General features: G+C 31.6%; 1 pseudogene; it reads left to right on the plus strand.

The window, feature by feature from the left end:
* The first annotated feature begins 668 nt into the window (after positions 1–668).
* On the plus strand, positions 669–7,784 carry LOC127722237 (ficolin-1-like; annotated as a pseudogene).
* The last annotated feature ends 12,288 nt before the right edge of the window (positions 7,785–20,072 follow it).

A 20,072-nucleotide genomic window follows, 5' to 3' on the forward strand; every position in this document is an offset into this window, starting at 1 on the left:
TCCTGGTAATTCTTCATTAGGAAAGAAGTGAACCATCTTTTTATTATTTTATATTTTCTAGCATCTTTGTTTTATAGAGAAACTAGAATGTGAGGATATAGAAGGAACCAACGATGGTGTGTACTTTATTTATCCAGGTGGGGGAGACACGGTTGTGGCTGTATATTGCATCATGCGTCAGGCAAAAAAGTGGACGGTAAGGTTTTAATATGATACTGATGTGAATAGGCATGATATATGCTTTTGATACACTCTTCTTCAAATACTGGTCTGTTCCGTCATATTCTTGAGTGTTCGCCCGAACTGATATAAAGACACGAAATGTTTAGAAGAAAATTTAAAAATATACAGCATGCTTAAAATTTGTGATAAAAAACCAAAGTTATATTAAGTTTAAATCGAACAAAACAAACAAAATGGTTCGTATACTTGTTAATGTCGAGTGATTGGTTTGTGGTGGTTAACGACACTTTCAACACTCTTTGCAATATCATAGTTTTCTTGTAATAATAGACCACGTCGGAGTACACACACACACAGAGAGAGAGAGAGAGAGAGAGAGAGAGAGAGAGAGAGAGAGAGAGAGATCCTCAACATTCTAGTAAAGACAAATAGGAAACAACACTAAAAACAATTGCTCCGAACAGATAGTTAATGATTGCGCATCAATGATTTCTTTAAAGCATAATGCGAGATATTACATCTTATTTTAGGTAATACAGAGACGTGCTAATGGGTCTGTTGATTTCTACCGGACCTGGCTGGAATACAAAATGGGATTTGGTTCAGCATATGGGGAATATTGGCTAGGTATTACATCATGAGTTTGAGAAATGATTTCAATTTAAACAAACACAGAAACACTAATTTATACACAACAGCAGAAGTCCAGAAATACACATTTACAGATCTAGTTTCATTAGGTTTTTCGGTGATTGTTCTAATATTTTAGTCTCTCATATATATATATGCTTCTTTTGAAAAAATACTTTGTTCACTTGACGGAACTTCTTTTTCCGTTTTTAGGTAACGATAATATCAACTTGATCTCGACGAATAAACATCACGAATTGAGTATTTACATGGAAACTGTAAGTGATAACCGAACGGCAAATTACTCTACTTTTTTCGTCGAAAATGAAGGTTCAAAGTATCGATTGGCAGTTACAGGATATAGTGGAGATGCAGGTGAGGTAGCATTTAAGATTATTGTATGACCGACAATGACTCCGAATAAATTTATGTTGGTCTTTTTTTGTTTAACACGGATGCACATTTAACAAGTCAATGTACCAAGTCAGGAATATGACAGTTGTTATCAATTCGATTGATGTATTTGAGCTTTTGATTTTGCCATTTGATTACGGACTTTCCGTTTTGAATTTTCCTTGGAGTTCGGTATTTTTGTTATTTTACTTTTTAGTTCATAGTAAGGAATTTGTCATTTTGATGAAAATGAAGGAACAGATTACAATACCGATTTTGTACTGTTTATCAATATTATTAACGAATAAAATTTTATGTATTCATATAACAATTTGCAATCAATATTCTTCGAAATTTCTAGTTTATTTTCATATGTATCAAGATTGAAAATGTGCAGCTCACTTTGGGTAAAAATTTGCATTTCCTAAGAATGTTTAAAGAGCTCAATTTCATTTATAAACTTCCATTCAACTTGAAAGGAGTCGTTCGTTATAAGGACAACAATTGCTAACACGCAATAAACGTTGTTATTAACGTCACGAAAATTTGAAATATACTCCAAATATCTATAAATTATATACTGCAGAAAGTTACACAATGAACGAGATACAAATGAAATGTATTTTCGTTTTTAATGGCGTATATGTTGTAGTCGGCATTGTTTGTTTTCGTTTGAACTTTCATTACATCTTAAATTCGAAAGAAACTTTGGTTAACTTTTCTGAACGATAAATAGTGATATCTTAGTAAGATATTTGAAGCTATTCTGTCCTTTATAATATCGGAAGGTTTCTTCTATTCATTTCAACATATTAGGTTTGAATAAACGCATACAGTTTTTAGAAATCAAAATATTCAGAAACAAAATCATTCAATGCCAATGCAAAATCATGCACAATTTCGATGCCACCCGTAGTCTATAAGATGACTCGTACAATATACAATTACCTGTTTCTAATATCACACAATTATAGTGAGCAATTGGCGTCCGTCGTCCGTCGTCGTCCGTTAACTTTAACAAAAATCTTCTCCTCTAAAACTACTTGGCCAAATTAAACCATACTTTGCCTAAATCATCCTTAGGGTATCTAGTTTAAGAAATATATCTGATGACCCTGTCCATTAACCAGATAGCCGCCCTGGCTAAAAATAGAACATGGGGGTAAAATGCAGTTTTTGGCTTATATCTCTGAGAAACTAAAGCATTTAGAGCAAATCTGAGAAGGAGTAAAAGTGTTCATCAGGTCAACATCTATCTGCCCTGAAGTTGTCAGACACATCAAACAACCGGTTCTGGGTTGCTGCCCCTGAATTGGTGATTTTAAGGAAATTTTGCACTTTTTGGTTTTTATCTTGAATATTATAATAGATAGAGATAAACTGTTACCAGCAAAATTGTTCAGCAAAGTAAGCTCTACAAATAAGACAAATAATCAAAATTGTCAATGGAACCCTTCCGGATTGATTGCCCTTGAAAATCAATTTTTCACAATTTTTCGTAAATTTTTGTAAATTTTTATCTTTTCCTCTTAAACAACTGGGCCAAGTTCATCATAGATAGAGATAATTGTAAACAGCAAGAATGTTCAGAAAAGTAAGATCTACAAACAAGTCACCATCACCAAAACAGAGAATTTTGTCATGAATTCTATTCTTGTCTATAATGTGTGTACTTTGTTTAATATATACATCGACCAAGGTGAGCGACACAGGCTCTTTAGAGTCTCTAGTTTTATAATTCCAAAATTTGATAACAGCAAATTAAAGTGAAATATTACCCGTGTTCATGCCAGAACCGATGTACTCACTACTGGGTTTTTGACCTTAAACAATGTGATTAATTTTTGTTTAATAAATTTAAAATTAAAAAAAATGTTTTTTTATCGTTTTTCTGCATCTGTCATCTTGGGATGTAACTTTGATCAGTAAATAATATAAAAATGAAACGATATGGTATGATTATCAATGAGACAACTCTCCACTAGATACCAACAGACATAAGTTAACAAATATAGATCACCGTACGGCCTTCAACAATGAGCGCAACTCATACCGCAAAGGCAGCTATAAAAGGCCCCGAAATGACAAATGTAAAACAATTCAAACGAGAAAACTAACGGCCTGATTTGTGTACAAAATAATGAACGAAAAACAAATATGTAATATAACAAAAAACGCCAACTAATGAATGAAAAGCTCGTGAATTGGTACAGGCATATACAAAATGCGGCTGGCTTAAACTAATTTGAAGGCGCGAACCCTCTTCATAACCTAGGTCAGTGGTGTATCGGCACAACACAAGAACAAACTATGAGAAACAGCAAACAACAACCACTCAATTACAGGCTCCTGACTTTATATATTTTATCAATATTAATCTGTATTTGTTTAACCATTTATCTTTTTGTGAGCAATTTTTCCAATTTAAATACTGCAAACCGAAAATTTCCTGATTCTAGACAAACTAGCTTCATCAAGCGTGCATCTATCCAGGTGAAATCGGATGTAGATAAGAAACTTTTGAAGCTCATTGTACATGAATTTAGCTGCCTTGTAAAGAATTCAAAATTTGGTTGAAGTTCAAGATTATTTACAAAATTGGTGGTTGAAGTTTGCAACGTCCATTGGCCAATATTACAGGATAAAAAGAACGATGCTGTGTACTAAATTATTCTTTATCTTTCCTGTATCTTTTTCTCGTCTTTTTCATTAAGACCATCAGGTTCTTAAGTGTGGAGCTGGTGGATTCAAAAGTTATATCTTCTCCTTCTCGCCGTGGTGTCCCATTCGGTGTTGACTTCTATGATTTGGAAAGTAACAGTATCAAAAGGATGTTTCTTTGAGCGAAGATGTCTTGTGAGAGGACAGTTTTTGTTTTGTACCATGAACGATGGTTATTAAGCCGAATATTAATTTGTCCATTGTTTCTCCCACATACTAAATGCCACAAGTGTTACATGTTAATACATAAATTGAGTTCTCCGTTTTAAAAATGTACAGTTGGAATTTGAGAAGATGGTATAACTTTGTTTTGTAAAGGAGAACTGATGAAAGAACTCCTAGTATTGACAGCTTTACAACATAAGCAATTCCTTCTACCACATTGTGTGTAGCAACCGGGAGGTAAAGTACGTTGCTTTGTTAATACAGCTGTCACTAATTTGTCACGGATGTTTTAGGTCTTCTGAAGGCCATGACTGGTGGTGAGGAAAATACTTTTTTTTTAAGTTGGAGTCATTTTCAAAAATTTTCCAATGCTTTTGAAAAATGGATGACACATTTTTAAAATCAGGATGGTAAGTGAGTACAAGAGGTGTTCTGTTGACATCTTTATCCTTATCCTTGTACTCCAGAAGTTGTTGGTGACTATTTCTGTTTGCTCTTTCGAAAGCTGTATCAATGATGTTGTTATTGTATCCTCGAACAACTAGATGTTTAAGTAGTTGTCCAAGTCTAGCATTTTCCTTATTTTGGATTGAGCATATTGTCTTGATTCCCATTGCCTGGCTGAATGGGATACCACGGGGGCAGTGATTAGGATGGCAACTTTTAGGAGAAAGAAGAAAGTAAAATCACAAAAATACCGAACTCAATGGAAAGTCCCTATTCAAATGGCAAAATCAAAAGGTCAAACACATCAAACGAATGGATAAAAACTGTCATATTCCTGACTTGGTACAGGCATTTCCTTATGTAGAAAATGGTGAATTAAATTGACGTTTGTCTATGTTTTTTTCGTATGAAGGTCCGTTATAATGGTTCCGTTCTGGATGTACCTCCTAGTATCAAGGAAGTTTATTTTCTCCATAGATGTTTCGTGTGTAAATTTAATTGAATGGTGGAAAGAGTTACAGTATTCTAGAAATTGAGGAAGGCGTGATTAATTTATAACTTATTTCAACGAAAACGATGTTTTTATGCAATACATATTCATACGTTTATACGTAAGAAGCACATGATATATAAATAAAGGCAACAGTAGTATATCGGTGTTCAAAAGTCATTAATATATTGAACTATAAAAGGAAAACCAAGGAACAACAGGAACACCGAAGTGCAGCAAAACAAACACCAACACACATAGAAACGAACTATTTGATAACAACTGCCATATTCCTGACTTGGTACAGGACATTTTAAGAAAAATTGGTGGGTTGAACCTGGTTTAATGGCATGTCAAACCTCCCGCTTTATGACCATGAAATGAAAATGTGTTAATGGTCATGCGGATATAAAACTAGAATAGGTTAAATAGAATATCTTAACATCGGTGAGTAAACAATCAAAGTTGAGATTATAGATTAAACTAAAGGCTATAAAGAGCATGTGTCGATCACCTAGGTCTATGAGTATCTTCAAAAATGGACTCTCCAATATTATAGACTATAAAAGAATTCATGACAAATATATTTTTTTGATGATCATGTATTGCTGATAATTTGTTTGTATTTACAGTTTCTCTCTGTTTTCTTTAGTTTTGCCAAAAACTAAAGATCGGTAAAAACAATAAAAATTAACGCAATCAGTCTTAAAAAGTGTAAACCAACAATTTCGGCAAAACTTATTTGTGGATCTTGTCTTGCTGACCATTTTTGCTATTGACAGTGTCTATCTATCTTTCAAAGTATTCAAGATAGTAGGCTAAAACGAAAACTATTTACGTCATTAAAGAGCAAGTACTCCTACAAGGAGTCGACTGGTGATTTCCGACATTTAACTTATTTGTACTTCAAGTATTGCTGATCATTAAAACGCAAACAAAACGGTAAAAATCAATATTAAAGGGCAATAACTCCAGGAAGGGGTCGTCAGACGATTTCAAGACTGTTAACTTATTTGAAGATCTTGTCTTGCTGACCGCTTTTGCTATTTAAGTTTCCATCTATCTATAATAGTTTTTCAGATATTAGGCAAAAATGCAAAAAAAAATATGATAAAAATCGTCGTTAATGGGCAATAACTCTAATAAAGACTCGTCGGATGACTTCGACTGTCGGATTTATTTGTTGTTCATTCTCTGTATATTAAGTTTCTACCTATCTATTATAGTTTTTTTTTCGGATATTAGGCAAACATAAACAATCGATTAAATTCTTCATTCAAGGGCAATAACTCGTATAAGAAGTCGTCTGACAGTTTTGTAGTCAATAGTAGATCTTATCATTTTGAACATTGTTGTCCTTGTCAGACTTTCTCTTTTCATATCGGTTTTCAAAATAATAGACAAAACTTAAATATTACAACAATGTTGCATTTATAGCCATGTCGGCCATGTTTGTTGGCAGGCGGGGTCACCAGACACGTTTGTATAACAAGAAACCCTAATAATGATTTTGGTCAAGATTAGTTTAAATTTGGCCCAGTAGTTTCAGAAAAGAAAGATTTTGTAAAAGTTAACGACGACGGACGACGACGACGACGACGGATGTCAGGTGAGCTAAAAAGAGGTAAAATCATAAGTCATAAAAATGCAGAGTTTAGATTCTAAGTAATAATAATAATTTAGATCCTTAGTTATTAACAAATGAAAACAAAACAGTTAATTGCATTAAGGTAGAGAAAAAATTCTAATAGATTATTAAATTATGAAAACGTATAATTTAATAAAGTAAGAATAAAAAGGAGATTGAGTTTTTACTGTTTAAGATTTTCGACCAGTAAATTTACATTTATTCGGTTTTTATTCAAATATCTTTATGCTCTAGAATGTATTGTGTAATGATAATCAACACAGATATAAACACAACATCAATTTTTCTTGAACTAAATAAGAATAATAGTCATAAGAATTTTTTAAATTCTGTTATTTGTTTATACAAGAAAAAATGATCTCTTGAGTATTCCTGCAGAAGAAAATCAAACATTTTCTACTACAGAATACATTCAGACTGTTCAGAATATACGTATCCAGGATTTTGCAGACAGGAATTTTTGTAGACAATATAAGATTGAGTAAAAACGTTTAGAATGCAATAAGAACAATGCTATGTTGGGACACATTCAGACAGTGTTGAGCCTGTTAAGAATGTGTTTAGACACATTAAGATAACGTAAAGACATTTCAGAATCTGTTGAAACAATTGCAGATTACGTTAAGACTGTATATAAACAAACTTAAGAATAATCAGAGTAAGTTAATAATAATCAGTTTAAATTCAAACATTTTAGACAATGTTGAGAAAAATTGTGGAACATAAATACTATTCAGAATGTACAGACAGAATTCATACAAATTCAGACAAACATTAGTCATTGAAGAATCTAGTGATTTGTGGTGATTGTTTTAGATCAAGAATAGATATTATTGTTCATATTACCTTAACATAATAGGTGACAGCATGAATAAGAATGGGGATTCTGGAAAATCTAACGAACAGTCATTCACGACCAAAGACAGGGATAACGATAATGAGGTCTTCTACAACTGTGCAGAGAAGTACATCAGTGGTTGGTGGTTTAACAGTTGTTATTCGGCAGACTTCAATAGAGCTTACAGTGGTAAAACTGGGCATATGTACTGGGCATCATGGAGCGGTGGCATATCAAAGAGCATTTTGATGATACGAAGGACATCATAATTCACAGAATGATATAAACACCTATTAAATTACAAACTTCTTTCCTAACTGTGTTTATTTATGGCACCTTTTGTAGGAACAAAAAAAAAAGTGCACTGCAACACCCAGTAAAGTTTTTAATTTTCTCAAACATAAAATTCATTTGATTTTTTATCTATCTAGGCCATGCTATGCCTTAAAACTTTTTTCAAATACACGAGTTTGTCTGTACTCGGAGCAAATTTTGAGGTGAAAACACGGCCATTGTAGACAAAGGGTCCACGCGAAACTTTATATGTTAATTACAATGCTTCTGATTTGCATGCCAAAACATAAATCTAATTATTTCAGAAAAAAAATCTAAAAATTTGACATCTTACAACAACGAAATAGTGAAAAGTAAGACATGTAAGAATTTAAAAAACACACTATCCGTGTTAAAGTTATGGATTAGTGTGAGAAGATACGTATATGTTCAGATTGAAATACCGTCAAGATTATAAGCTTATTACATCGTCCATATGCTTTTCTTCAATGATTCAAATCCGTAATGCAAAGTGAATGCACCCATTGCCTATTGTGTTTAGGGAACAACCATTTAACTTCAAAGGGGTTTGTTTTTGTCTTTGACAGAATACATTTTTCGCGCAAGTGTTGGAAAATAAGGAAAAAATTTTTTGGTCATCTGCTTGACAACAATATTTTTCTCATCAAATTGGGGATCAGAATATTTTTTAAGGAAAAAACCATACCCCCCCTTTTGAAGTTGAATGGTCGTACCCTTACTGATATAACAGATGTTGCAAAGTGAATCTTTGTTCATAGGAAAAGACAAAAAATGGAAACTCATTCATAACAATCTAAAATACCGAAGTATTAACGATAAATGGTTAAATTGCACACAAATAAAATGGTCGTTATGCGCTCCTATGATGGTCAAATAAGCCGATTAATCGAATTGCACCGAATACGCATGAAATACCAGTAAACTTATACATCAATTTTTTTTCTCATCAGTTAATTTCTCCATTATCTAAAGCTCAACAGGATATCAGTGTAACACTGTTCAACGGAAAACAAAATATGTTTCTTTCTAAATTTCTGAAAACTTCATTTGTATTTTCGGGCCATTGTTTTTATCTTTTCAAATACACAGTTAAATAACGTCACAGAGTTGTATAAACGTTTACCCACTACCCGTAATGTACAGCATTCTTAATTTGAAAGTCTACTATTTGTCAAAGGTCTATCTTTTCAAATCCCATCTTGACTTTTTACAAGATAATGTTATTGTTTGCTATGGAGATCCGTATATCGCCAAATTATCGGATTTTCATAGGGATTAACTGTGCATCACGTAGTACGGAGTTGTTTCTGTATTGTAAAGAATCACAAATTATGTCTAAAGATCGAAACAACATCTGATTCCAAATTTAATAACACTTTCAGATATTTGGATGCTATTTTGGCTCTTAATAATAGCGACCTCAGTATGTTCACTAATGAGATAAATCCTGTTGAACTTACTTTATATACAGCTTTTACTTACAATGAACGCCGCTGCCCTTTCTAGGACTTGAAATCGATATCTATATTTCAAACGGGAAGCTTAATCCTAAAATTTGCGTTACAAAAGAGATGAGTTTTTCATTTCCTATTGTTTATTATCGTTTTAAGATGATGACGTTCCCTTGGCATCATCGTATGGGGTTTCTGTTCCGGACCATATGAGTATTAGGACCATACGCGTATGGTGGGGCCATATGAGTATTATACTCGTTTTGTTATTAACGGGTGGACAATATGAGTATTTAGACCATATAGGTATTTTTCGAATAAATTTTAGTTTTCACAGGAAGACACAGCTCATTCTCCGAAACAAAAACGGCACATGTTACTAATTGAATCTTTTACATATATTGTCTCTATTTTGTTGTATTTGTTATTTTATCTTCGCCAGCATGAATTTAAATCGCCTTTCACCTGGCTATCTACTTTTTCATCCGTAAGAGAAACAAAAGGCGTTTGAGACATGCACCTTTTTTTTGTGTTTGAATTATTATTCCAGAAACAAATTTCTTTTAATTTCTTCTTATTTTCACTTAAATGATTATGTCTTCTTGCAACTAAATATATACGATCTTAATGTTATTGTAAGATCGTTTGAATAGGAGCAAGAACACATTAAATATCTAAAAACAAATAGAGAAAAATCAAGAAATTTTTATTTGAAAACACAATAATTCCTACTTTTAAGTAAAATTCACTTTGTTTGATTAATCATGTAACATTGATAACCATATGATTGAATACGTCAAAATTTCATCTTAAAGAACTCATAATTATGCGACAATTTTTCAACGATAACAATCATCGGGTAATTACCCTGGCCATACGCGTATGGTCGGACCATATGAGTATATACACATATGGTCATGACCATACGCGTATGGTCCAAATACTGATATGGTCCGGAACATTTATATATCCCAACTTGTTTGATTCTAAAGAAAGAAATCTCTGTTTTACTGAATATTTATTACACCAGAGTTTTCGAGACCACAAACTTATCAAAACGTTTGCTATATGATTTATCATCGCTAAACGGACATCATTCGTGAATATCGATTAATATGCAGAAATCTTATACGTTCAGTCATTTCACATCCCATCTTTTATGGTATGTAAAGCAAAAAAAAAATGTCATTCATCCCAAAAGCTTAGCTTGCCAAACCTTAAAAGACTTGTATAACAAATGATATAGTTATGATACTGTTGTCAAGTCACTGAAGATATTTTGGAATTAATTTTGATTCACTCTAACGTATGGTCTTTGCATCGATCATAAACACATGTATTATAAAACCAATTTTTTGCATGATACGGGCTATATTCGTATAATGTATGATGGCGTGATACTAAATCCCTTACGGGAGGGATTGTGATTGATTTAAATGTGATTAAGACATAATCTTTCAATCATTTTAAATAAAAACTAGGGTTAGCATGTCAGTAACTGCTATGAGCCCTTGGTTCATATATGTTTATCGTTTTCATTTTGTTTAGATTTTACTGTGACCTAATCTAACATCAGACTCGGACTTCTTTTAAACTGAGTTTTACTGTGCCTTTTATGTGTGTTTGTTAATTTCACATCAGCTAGATTTATAGGGGAGGATTGAGATCTCAAAAAGCATATTTAACCCCGTGCATTTTTGCGCCGGTCCCAAGTCGGGAACCTCAAGCCTTTGTTATTCTTGTGTGTGTGTTTTTTATTTTGGTTAATTTGTTCGTTTTGGAGTATAGTCTGGCGTCCATTTTTTTGGAACTAGGGGACAACTCAAGCTTGCCTCTTGGTGCGGGATTGTATGCTTCATTAAAGAGCCTTTGGAGAGCGTCAGCTTATTATGCCCTTTGGTCGGGTTGTTGTTTTTTTTTTGGACACATATTCCGTTATCATTCTGTATTCTACATAACTTTACAGTTAGAATTGTATATGTATTATGTGGTTTAAAATAACTGGTCTAATAACTGTCTCTTTTAGCCTTTCACTATAAAATGTCACCTATGTAACATTCAATTGATATGTGATACTGCATTTACTTAGAGCTTAAAATCATCCTCAAGATTATAAACTATCTAAGATTTATCGACTACTAGTTCACCTAGCCCTTCGATAAACTCCAGTCTATCCAAATATGTATATAAAGCCTGAAACATCTTTGTAGGTGACAGACAACACACTTTCCACTGTATATCATTTATATCTGTTGAAATATTTGCATGACTTGTATTACCATTAGACAAGACGGATATGTAATGTCTAGTATCAACTGTGATATTATTCTACTACACTTTAAATGGTTTAACAGAGAACTGTGCATTTTTTCACCAAATTGTCTAGGCTAATAATAAAACTCAACTACACCAATCAAACGATTTCTCAGTTTGCACTTTAAGTGTGGTACTTATCACGAGAATTTACACCAACAAGAACTAATCCGTCGCCTTTTATTAGGTGTTAAATTTCTAAAAACTTTTTAAGGCATTTCCACTTCTTTTGTTGTGTCAAATATGACCATTGGTTTTTTTCTGTCGTAGCCATGATCTGTTTGGCTGTTGATCTTTTTTCGTTTTTTTTTGCCATGGCATTGCCAGTTTTGGACTTAAGAGTTTGAATATCCCTTTCGTATATTTCGCCTCTTTTTTATTGCTTTCTTGGGATAAGTATAAGTGGTTTCTGCTCAACATTTTGTCGTATGCTGTAAAGCTGTATCTTTGTCTATGCTGAATATTGTGATTTGAGAATATAATTGTATGTATTGTATTGATATCTTGATAACATGTTTAATATATCCTAGAACGCATGTATAATTCAGGAGGAGGGAATACTATTGTTGTATAGTCTAAACCTATTCTCGATACAGGGTTATTTTATTTTTATTATTTTTCGGTTTTCTGAATTCACTTCCAACAAACTTGCAATTGGATTTAGCTCATCTTGTTATAAAATAACAAATAAAAAGCATGTACTCTTGAAGTAGAAACTTCTGGCTGGAATATACAGTTAATCATAATGACTATTCCTACGGACGTACAGAAGAAACACAAACTGCATTTAAACGCTATCTTACTATACATCACATTACAGTTAGAACCACAGTTGCCTAAGCAAAATCAGTGGACGCAAAACTACCAAAAAAAAAATCACAACGAGAGCTTTCCCAGCACATGGTGTATTGCTCTTGTCCTGTTGAGACTTGCTACAATTTTTCGAAAAACCTTTTACATGTTTAACAATATGAAACATTCTAAATTGATATTAATGTCAAATGTGATTTTTCTTTCAAGATTCATAAGAGACTATACCACGTACAAAAATTATGTAAATATCTATGTTTGAAATGATTCAATTCGTGGTCAGTGTATAATATATTCATGAAATACTATGTATAATCCATGTAACCTGTAAGGGATTAAAAAGAATATACAATATTACTAATAAAACGAAAAATTATGAAAACTGAAACTTACTGCAAATCTTGGTTTGTCCAAACGAAACTTAATATATTCCGTCCAAATTTATAGTTGTTTTTCTGCCAAAATGAGACTAAATACTAGTATTTCGTTCGAATGATACGTATCTACAATTGCTGTACGGCACAAATTAGACTTGAGACCTCTGTCAAAACAAGATATGCTAACTGAAATGTATGGTCTGCCCAAAACGGAACCTTTCATATTCCATTTACAATATAGCTAGGTAAGAGCCAATAACTACTAAAAAAAATCATATACACTAGTATATCTTATACAAAATATTGGTACACATTTGATTGATTTATCTTAGAGACGCCATAAACAGTATAGAAAAGCCTGGACGTGTGCAATGCAAATAAAAAAAAAGATAACGTGTATATCAACACATATTCATTGATGTTTTAATACAACGACAACAAACATGAGAAAATCAATGCAAGTACATGTACTGATAAAACAATACTCAAAGCTTGCAATTCTAACAAGTATTGTTCGATTCCGAAACAATTCGTATAAAGATTAAATAAGGTTATTCAAGAAGCACACATTGAAAATAACTAAATCAATGTGATAGGTTTAAATAAACTGCCTTATCGCCACAATTCACCTGTGTTTGATTGTGTGATTTTATCTGTAACTACTTTGTCTAACTGTACTGAAACATTACAGAGATTTGAGAAACGATGAATAGTGAGTACATTTTTTTTCTTATTCAATAAACAGTTTTCTATCTGTAAAACTAAGGAATATATGAACTTCAAGTCCGTTGGTTTTTTTCTTGTCGAAATCTTTAGAATATCTTTTCTCCGTTGGAAAAAAATCGAAATGATAAAAATGCCATATGTTTGAATTCTGTGAAATGTAAGTAATGTTTATCAAAATAAATAACTTTTAGAGACGAAGTTGATGACAGTTTTAAATGACAGATACAAATTAAGCATCTCCCGTATTTTGATTTTTTTAGACATTATTTATATAGTTATGTCAATTGGTACAGAATCTTCAATAATTTCACTCAGACATGACATTTCTTTTTAAAATTTCCAGATAAATCAATAATAACACTATATCTTTGTCTTATAGATAGTTACCTATCCATGAAATGTATTTTTAAAATTTCCAGATGAAACAATTATAACACTATATCTTTGTTTTATATTTTAGTAAATTATCCATGAAAAATATCGACTACTCTGTAAAGTCTTGTCATTGTTTGTCTTCTCGTCGTTTATCGTTTTGGTCATAGTGTTGTTTGTCTTAATGGGATTATGATTTTTGATGCCCCTTATGTATTCTCTCTCTCTCTCTCTCTCTCTCTCTCTCTCTCTCTCTCTCTCTCTTATTGAAATCGTAACATTCGCATTGCATCTATTTGGAAAAAGTATTCATGTCTGTTTGTTATTGTTTACACATTTATACGCCTGGTTAAAAAAGCGTACGTGGAACACATGTACATTGGATTAAAGCTGATATTCGGCACTTCATTCAGAAAATTTCTCAATTAAATTATGTATACATGATTGTATGAATAGAGTATGTCATCACATTCTTTTATCAAACATTGCTTACTAAAACTCTACATTTTTTTGGTTGCCTTTATTTTGGACATCATACATGCATGTAATGTAATTATAAACGGCATTGAGACATATCTTATATTTGAGTTTTTTGTTGTTTAACTCTTAATTTACAGATAAACAGGAGATACTCCAATTTGAATCACGTGTCATAGTGCTTTGTCATTGTATATTAGGTTTTATGCTTACGTTGAACATAAGTTGTGTCCATATTCTAATCTCATAAAACACTTTTGTGTGTATGTATATTATTAGAGCTTTGTGGCTGAAACATGTGAAAGGTACTAGATTATTCTAATGTTTTACTTCTTCGATCGAAACGTTCGTTTCAAAATTTGGGAAAGATATTGTATTCTTGAAAACAGTTATATCCTGCCATTCTCACTAGAAACAACATTTATTTTAAGACATAATATAGTTATCTTCATGAAAACGCAATACTTATTTTATCCTAAAGATTAAAAACGTCAGGCAATAGTTTATCCGCTGAAATTCCAAAATAACTTAAATGTCATACTTATAAAATATAATTTTTTAAATTTAAAGTGAAGCGAAACAATACAATATGTCCCGTCGTCATTCCAACAGTAGATGCATGAAACATGGGGGAAAATAATCTTAAGATATCAAAAAGGTATTACTAATTTTTTCTTTTATATTGGTGTATTTAATGGCAACACTAAAGACTCAAACATTGATCTCACATCTAAAATTTCGACAATATTTTGTATCGCTTCATAGATGCCTGGTATTATATGTTTATTACGTCATACTATATTTAATCTGAGTTTTAAGATTTCATCATGTATTTGTTTTAATATTTTGTACAAATAAAGTAGTAACAAAATTCTAATATTTATATAGTAATCAAATAATAAATATGATTGTTCTAAACAACCTTTTCTCTATAAAAAAATGAAAATAACACTTTATTAATGTTTTGCCTCTTCAGAGCTGTTCTGGATTTACTTTCGGCAGGAACGCTCAAAACGCTAAAAAAAAACTAAATATTTGGAAGCCAACGATGTTTAAGAACCAAAAACAGTGACGAGATCACCCACTCTTCTACTTATTGTATTAATAGTTAATTTGTCAGTTCTTTCCATAAGTTTGGATATTTTATATTTACTTTATTTATCATATAGTTCCTTGGACTTACGGTCTCTTGGTTCTGATTTCGTTATGTCATAAATCATGTAAGTACATATAAGAATTACATTATTTAATTTTTGTGGTTATATGTTATTTACACATTATAAAGTAAGTGAATATATATTTGAAAAATTTATCTGAATATTGACTTATTTGACTGGGACAATTTTCACTACCAAGTAAACGTAGGAAATGAAATTAGCACTTTATGAATTTCGTGCATCCGAAGTGCTTTTCTGAATTATAATGTATATAATTATAGTTTTATGGAGTTACTGTATACCAACAATTTTTTTTAGCAATATATTACCTTCACGTTTAACGCCTAAATCTAAACATTTGAAAGCTAGTAATATATACATACACAGCAATGTCACATGTTGTATGTATTTGAACAATTCGCAAAAACCAACTCAATTCTGTAGTATACTTTCGAATAAGACAACTTTCAATCAGAGTTCAAATTACTTGATCGTTATAAACTGTAGGTCACAAAACAATGAGCAAAGCCAATTACGTACAGTCGTCCTGACATAACAAAATATAAATCAATGCAAAAAAAAAAAACAAAACAAAACAGCCTAACATATTGCAACACTATCAAAGAAAAACAAATATGACAGACAGCAACAATGACAATCACAGAACTACAGGTGACTTGGGACATGCAAAGTAATATGACAGTTGTTTTCCATTCGTTTGATGTGTTTGAGCTTTTGATTTTGCCATTTGATAAGGGACTTTCCGATTTGAATTTTCCTTGGAGCTCGGTATTTTTTTTAATTTTACTTTTTATACAGAATGTGGCGGTATAAACATGTCTGTAAGCGCTCAACCATTCCCAAACCTTCGACAGCACAACATAAAAACCCACAGTAAAAATCAGTTGGAAAAGCTTAACTCAGCAGATTGGTACGAAGCAAAAAATAACAACTAATATGTATATATAATTTTTTTTTTGTATGTTTGCTCGTGAAGTTTCATTTGAGATCGCTCTTCTGTTGTTATATTGAGAGCTTTAACTACAAGGAAAACACTGAATTTTAATTCTGAGAATAAATTTATTTTATATTTCAATGAATTTCTTATTTCTTATTTTTGTCATATTGTTCATGATTTGTTTCCACTTGATTGGATCAAAATGTACCTTAGATTCAGGGACAATTTGTTTATCCTGCAATAATCTTGCTGAAGGGGAACTATGTACAGGAGTTGAAATGTGTCAAAATGATGAGGTAAGGGGAACTTATATAATACATTATGCAAAAATCTGAATTTGATCTAAGATAAAAGGACGATCTCATGTTTTTATAAAAACTACAAGATATATAAATAGTATGTTTGAGTATAATGAATTAGGTGAAATGCAAGGAAGCTACCACAATTATTTGACGTTTGTATTCTTTATTCACAACTTACATTTAATTTCTTACAAATTATAAAATAACAGACCAAAAAGTTGAAATTGTATGATTAACAGCAGATTTGATTTGACATATTGGACATGGCTGTAATTAATTGTGAATAAAGACTTTTTTCTTCTTTTGCTTTTTCTATGTAAAATGTACATGACTTGCAGATCCGATTATTAAGAACAAAATGGGTTGCTTTTTTTATTTCGAAAGCTGTCATAATCATGCTCGGTTTATGATAATAAACTATTTGTTCATCTGCAATTCGTTTCTTTTTTTTTCTCAGTTGAGAAGACGGAACTCATAAATTTAAATTCCTAAAAATTAAAAGCACACATATTCTAGGCTCTGGGACATAAACTCAAGAAATTGAAACTGGAAACTGTGATGAGTTTCATTCACGAATATTGATCTGGTTTCAATTTATGTGTTTTCGAAAAGTCAATGTTGGATAAAACTGCGAACAAGAAAGATATTTTCTCAGGTAAAACATAAACATAAACTTGTGACTAAAAATCTAAACATGAACTAGTGGCAGTTTTATTTTTCAATTTCGTAGATTAAGTGCAATGACAAGTTCCCATTTATATAAATAATTGCTTTATAAGACGAAAAACGAGAATACGAAATTTAAAGGATAATAATATATAAGGAGTGCAGTTGCCATGCCATTTCTTAGAATTGACATTTATTATAATAATATATTGATAGGTCGCAATTACTGATTATTAGTAGTATTTATAATATAGTGTCAGCTCTGCAAATACAAAAGAAAAATGTACAGAAAACCGTCGTTTAAGTACATGAAATACAGCTTTCTGGTCTGTTTGAACGTTGGTTAACCATAAGATACATATTTTCAGCTTATAACTCTTTTATAACTTAGGTGTGTTACATCCAAAAATATACAACAGATGGAAATGAAAGCAGATATGATGTTGGTTGTGCATACCCTGAGGTTTCTATAATTATCCTTCCTACTAAGAAATTCAAGTAAAAGCAATTATTTTTACGGGAGAAAAATCCATGTACATATTTCATGATAAAAAAACAAATATTTTTATTTCCCACATGTTTCCCCCAGTTGAATATCTTTAGGTATTCATGCTACTTTCAGCAACAGACAAAAACGTAGAAAACTGTCGTATACATGTAAAATTGCCATTACAATCTAATCAATAAAAACTTTGTTGAAAACGGATAGAAAATGATTACATGTATGGGTTCGATGCCGATCTAAATTCACTATGCGTATTTTGTCAATCCGTCTAAAACAATCTTATAGAAGCTAAATACACATTTTTTGCAGAAACAAGACACAAATTCCATGTTCAATCAATGCTTGATATGTTAACACATAAAACAGATACCTGAATTTTGGTAAAAATGGAAATCATTTCTTTCGGCGTAATTGAAGTCAACTCTGAGTTTCAAAATCCAGACAATGGAATATTTGCATTTATTATAGAAATATCAATTTAATGGCGTAGTTGTTATGTAAATAAACATTCGACATTGGTAAATTATTACAATAATACATAAAAATGTCATGCATGTGTACACCCATACATGAAAGTTTGGTGAAATGAAAATAGCACTTTTCAAGATTTACGCTCAAATCGAAACTTTTGAAAGCCAAAGATGTATAAAACTTTTACACATAAATAGCTATGTAATTAAAAGGGCAAGAACAGTAGCCAAATACAACTTGCATTAACAACTGTTTGTTGTAACAATTTTCTTTTGCATCTTACTTATCTACTACATTTACGTTTTTTGTAATTTTTATTCGTCCTCTAGATGAAAACGATTGTCAAACTTTGGTTGGCTTTTATAGCTCATCCCTTTTCCGTATATGCATCGTATACACTAAGTATTGTTTAATTTTCAATGATCTAACTTAGCTATGCAGAAAAGATTTAACAGGACACATACTTGGTAGAAGAAGTGATCATAGTCACTTGCTATGTCATAAATGTTGTAATAACTCAGACATCTGCAATGCACGTCTTTCCTGCAGCGATAAAATAATCGGTTAGTATATTATTTCGCATAATCTATTTAAAGCTTGTTCATTTTTTATTCAGGTAGATTTATTTTTCATTACATATTTATAACATTAAGTTTTTTTCAACTGCATTTAAAACTGTGACACTACTGTGCAATTGTTTTTTCATTAAAAAAAACTTGCAAGAATAACGTAATTCTTTGCTCCTTGAATAGCTGAACGATGTAAGTTTGTTTCATTGAACATAACAGTGAAACATGGAGTCATGTTATTCTGTCACCTATAAGAAAAAAATGTGAATGTTATTTTAGAAGTAATACTTTGGTACGACAGACGCGCATCTCTTCTTAATAAGGGTCACCAGTGGCGCTCGAATCAAAACATGAATAGGAAAACAAATATTAGGTTGAATAGTATAAAAAAACAAAAAATCCGAAAAGAAAAGTTGTGTTGGATACCGCTAAGACAATATATGACTGTGGGTAGCAAAAATATAGTGCTGTGAACAATTTGACATAAACACACACTTGTACTTAAAAAAGGCGGACGTCTTTTATTTGTTTTTGTTTTTTTTTCATTTTCAACTACGTAATTTTCGAAATTCGTTTAGTTTCACAACAGAAGTGCTCATCGTGCAGTGAAATAGAGGATCCCCGAATGTGCAAAAACACTACAACCTGTGGAAAAGATGAGGTAATAGAATTGTTTTTTGTATAAATTTAGTTCTAAACTTTGAACATATAATTAACTTTCATTAAACAATGTCAATCGACTGTATACAAAACGTTGTTGTTTGTGATAAAGTTCAGAATTGAATTGAATTATATACGATTTGGTATACAGCAATAAAAACAAACTACTTTTAACTCCTTATTTGCACATTCCAAGTGAGTAACATCGTCAGTGGTTTCATTTTGTCATTCAGCAATTGCGCGTTAACAAGAGAACTGAATAGTGAACAAATCGATTAACAGTTTGACAATACCTGTTTAATTTGGAAATCCATGTTTTGACATCTAGATGTCTAAAGTTGTTGTATCATTTACGTGTTGCTCCATCTTTATTTTTTTTATGAAGTGTTTAGTAGAATGTTGACTTTCTTTTCGTCGTTTCATTTGTT

The sequence above is a fragment of the Mytilus californianus genome, unplaced genomic scaffold (genome assembly GCF_021869535.1).
Source record: "Mytilus californianus isolate M0D057914Y unplaced genomic scaffold, xbMytCali1.0.p SCAF_12, whole genome shotgun sequence".
Taxonomy (NCBI): domain Eukaryota; kingdom Metazoa; phylum Mollusca; class Bivalvia; order Mytilida; family Mytilidae; genus Mytilus; species Mytilus californianus.